Source organism: Tupaia chinensis, unplaced genomic scaffold, assembly GCF_000334495.1.
Source record: "Tupaia chinensis unplaced genomic scaffold, TupChi_1.0 Scaffold144346_1, whole genome shotgun sequence".
Taxonomy (NCBI): domain Eukaryota; kingdom Metazoa; phylum Chordata; class Mammalia; order Scandentia; family Tupaiidae; genus Tupaia; species Tupaia belangeri.
Window position 1 is genome coordinate 491,792 of NW_006204205.1, and position 4,578 is coordinate 496,369.

Below are 4,578 nucleotides of genomic sequence, written 5' to 3' on the forward strand. Positions count from 1 at the left end.
GAGGTTCTGCTCAAGCAAGTTGTGGGTGTTCGTCTGAACAAAGTGGCTCTGGGTGTCAGTCCATAGTGACCTCAACAGGCAGGCCAAGTGTCCAGAGATTCTGATTCCAGGAGGCTGGTCTGGGGCCCACCATCGCTAGCACTTCAGGTAACCACAGTGTGAGAAACCCTAGCTTAATTCATAGTCCCTTGGAGCATCAGTCCCACATACGCACTCTACCTCCCTGCAGATCAGCAGCCAGGTGTCTTACTCGCAGGGCAGCTAGAACACCGACCTTGTGCAGAGCTCACCAGCTCGGGCGGCAGTGCCTGTGAGTAACTATTACCTGTCCACAGCACATCATACTATACTCTAGGAATGAGGGTTTCCACAGATGTATTCAAGTACTAGGCTCAGAGGAATTTGGGGGTGAGAGGTTCATTTTCCCCAGCAAGGATACCTATCCTCTTAGAACAGAACCTACAGTTTTACCTATCCTCTTAGAACAGAACCTGCAGTTTTCTCTTGAGTAGAAAGCTCCGGGCCTCTTTGGTTATCCCTTCATTCTCATCCTGCCAGGGCTTAGCTCCACCCTCAGCGGATCACTTATAGGAGGGCCCCAAAGCCCCGGATGCACTTTGGCAAAGCACTGCCCTGGAGGAGTTGTTACCTGCACTATCAGGACTCAGGAGCAGGAAGGGCAAAGCTAAGGTGCCTGCTGGTCACTCAGGTTTAGGCAGAGGAGGGGGACAACTGCAGGAGAAAACCCAGACCCACTGCTAGCACACAAAGTGTCTTTGTGCACACTGAAGAAGGTGCCCTCTCTGGGCATGTATTGCCCATGTGAGGGTTCATGGCTTGGTGGTGGTAGAGAGGCTAGATTTGAGCTCCTACTTCTCCTCTCTGCCAGATATCCTTGTACAGTGGACCAAAGGAACTACTGTGACAGTCCTGCTCAGAGACAGCAACAGGAAGAGGAAGAGACCTTCTATGGCCATTGAAGACCTGCCACAACTGTCCCTACCCTTTCCCATTGAGTCCCTACAAAAGCCTCATAAGGCCCTCACCTTACCACCAGTCATCCCAGTGACCCCCTCTGCTTGGCTTGCCTATTCACATCACATCCACCCTTCAAGACCTTCTCAAGTGTCCCCTGCCAAGATGTCTTCCCTGGCCACCTGCCTCCTTTGGAGAGGTGTGCAATGCTCTTCATATCTGCTCCCATAGTAGACTCTCAGCACCTCTCTGGGTTAGTGCCTGGCCATCTTTCTATAGCCCTGTCTCCCCTGCCCCAAGATGACAGGCCGGCCTGACACTCCACAGTACACCTGCTACTGGGAGCAAGCAGCAGGTACTCAATGTGTATTTGTCAGTTGATTGTGATGGAAGAGCATGGAGTGGGGACTGAAAGAACTCTTGATTCTGTCCCTAATGACCCCCATGGCCTGCCTAAGTTTCCAATTAAAAGGCACAGAGAACAAATGATGGCACTGAGTTCGAGCTTATGAAGCTCAGCTTCTAGTCCCTGTTCAGCCCCAGTGCCTAGCCAAGAGCTGGCAGTCAACATGGTCTATGGGTTGATAATAAAACAAGCCTGCTTCAGCAGCCTAAGCACAGAGCTTGGTGTTTATTCACCAGTCCACAGACACTAGACATGGCCAACTCAAGAAGAAAAGCCCCTCTAGTAAAAGACCTACTATGGGAGTTCTTGTGTGATCAGCAGAAAGGCTAGCACACCAGGCTCAGAAAACAGACAGAGCCAGGGTGGACGAAAGCGCCGAAAGTTTGGTCAGGATGTCTACTGGCTTCTGGACACCTTTTCCACCACGGGTTCTTCTAGGTTGTTGCCATGACACAAGTGAACTCTGACCTGTCATCAGCTTACAGCTTAAATTCCAAGTGGTGCATTCAATTGACCACACTTAAAATCACACGGCAACATCCTAGTTGCCAGCAATGGGGTCAGGGGATCTTGTGCATTCAGATTCCTCAACGAGAAGGCCCTTTGGGTGTCTGGCAGCCAAAAAAATGACAAATGTCTATCCCCTGAGTTGGCCAAACCAATGATCTCCCCCAGGGATCTGGCAGAGGCCTGCACTGGGTTAAATAGTAGTCCCTCCGAAAGACACGCCCAGCTGGAATCTCACAATGTGAACTTACTGAAATGAGGGTCTTCACAGAGGTCATTAAGGTAAGGACCTCAAGGAAAAATTATCCTAGATGAGGTGGGGCCCTAAATTCAGTGACGAGTGTCTTATAAGAGCGAGAGCAGGAGATAGAGACAGAGATATGAGCTGGAGGCCATGTGAACACTGGAAGCAGAGACTAGATTGATCAGCTGCCAACAACAGGTGGTGAGGACCAGAAGCCACTGGGTGCTAGGGGACTGATTCTCCCTCACAGCCTTCAAAGAGAAACCACCCTTTTTAGCCACGCAGTACGTGATTCTGACCTTATACTTCTGACCACCTCAACTGTGAGAGAGAACCGTCTCTTGGTTTCAGCCACCCAGTCTGTGATGTGATGTTAAAGCAGCCCAAAGAAACAAACAGGGCTCAGCATTGTCATGGGGTCTGGCTGGTGGAAGTGTTCTGGGGTGACACGGAAGCTGCCACAGGGAGAGGAACTAAGGACAGAGGCAGAATGAGGACCCCTAGGTCCCTCCTGGCTCACACAAGTCCCAGAGGCCCTTGGGTTCCTGAAATGCTCTGGTTTCTGGGACCAGTGGGTGACATGGTGGTTAAGGCACTGGACACTCCCACATGGCCGACCAGGGTTCAAGTCCTGAATCTGTGGCCTGCTTTCTCACTTCCTCTCTCTCTCTCACTCTCACCCTCTGTCTCTCTCTGGTCAAATTAAAAAAAAATCAACGAATGAATAAATAGAAAATAAAATAAACAATTAAAAAAATACACTGGTTTCTGTCCAACAACTGCCCCTTCTTGTGTAAGCAGGTTGAAGCCACTTTCTGTGACTTCCAGCAAACCCTAAGCCCTTGCACATGATGGAGGCCTAGCCTTTTGCCTCGGTGGGAGATCCATGTGAGGTGAATCTGGGAGAAAAGAAGGGCTCCACAGAGTCACCTAGACAGAAGGCCAGTGCTCAGCAGTTAACCAAGGTGGCCAGGTCTCTAGATGGCACCCCACCCCTGCATGAAAGGCCAGCAGCCAGACTCAGCTCTGAGGGCAACAGGCCAGGCAATAGGCCAGGCACGAGGCCTGAGGCTGCACCCAGCTATATCATGGGGAAGAAGCTGGAACTTTGCGGAAAGGGGCTTATTTTGTTTTTAAAAGCTCTACCCAGTGTTTTCCTTCTCCCACCACGCACACTTACACACAAATACAGACTGAGGGGATGTCAGCTCTGCTTGGTTTGCTCAGGTGAGGGTTGGTTACTAGAGAAAAGCAGCTTCTGACATGGAGTGAAGTCCTCGTGGCTTTATACCACCAAAGGTGAGAAGGGGTTCCGAGTGGGGAGATGGGTCCCACTGTGTGCACTGCCCTCCCTGGGCCAGACAGCCCTTTCCAGGCCAGGGAAGCTATTCCGTGCTGGCTTGCACTGGAGTGGACCGTGCTGGCTTGCACTGGAGTGGGCCGGCAGGCTGCAAGCTGCGCAGAGGATGCTCAGGGAAGGGCAAGGAGAGGGGTCTCAAGGATCCTGAGGACTCACACACTTCTGTACCTTTAATGATCTTGGACAGTGGAAGGAAGAAGGAAGGATGAGGCCAAGACTCAACCCAAGCTAGGAAATTATCAGTTTTCATGTTCTGCACTCTTCTCCCTCCCCTCCCGGCACCCCATCTCAACCCATTTCACCCCATTCCAAGCCCCCTAGGTAAAGATCAACTGATCCCCCCCCCTTTCTTTATTTCTTCCTTCCTTCCTTCTTTCCTTTCTCTCTTTCTCTCTCTCTCTCTGTGTCTTTCTTTCTTTTTTAGTTTTGCTACAGGGCAAATGCCCTGGTGTGGGGGGAGTGGCGAATCACCCCACACACACACTCCCACCCCCCACCTCCCCCAGGGATGGCCACATCACAATCCCTTCTCCTCCATTCTCCTCTTGGGATTTGGGGCAGGCCCACACAGGAGCCTGGCATATTTTTCAAACTATGGGTCTGAGACTCAACTCCGCAGTCCACCAAGAGGGACCCAACCCTTGACCTCCAAGCCACCTGCTGGCCCAGCCCTCTGGCAAACTGGGGCACTTAGCCCTCCCAGTGTGCTATAGCTCTCACCTAGCCACTCTTCCGCCTATTTTGGATACTCCTCCTTTCAGGGTGCTGTATATGGAACCATTTAAGGGTAGCTCAATTACAAAAGCGCCCTGCCAAGAATACCACGAACATCATCTGATATCATGCGCCACAGGGTAATCCTGTGTCCCATTTTACAGACGGGGAAAGTGAGGCTCTGACAGATTATTAATCCAGTTGCTCAAAGCTCGGCTGTCACTCAGCAGCGGGAGAGGGGATACGAACCCTGCTCCCCTGCTCGCAGCTTGCTCCAGGCTTCTGCAACTCGCTGCGCTGCCCACAATTCCCTGCCGGCTCCCCGCCTCCCATCCCACCCCAGCGAGGGGCTCCCCACCCGCCCCCGGAGGA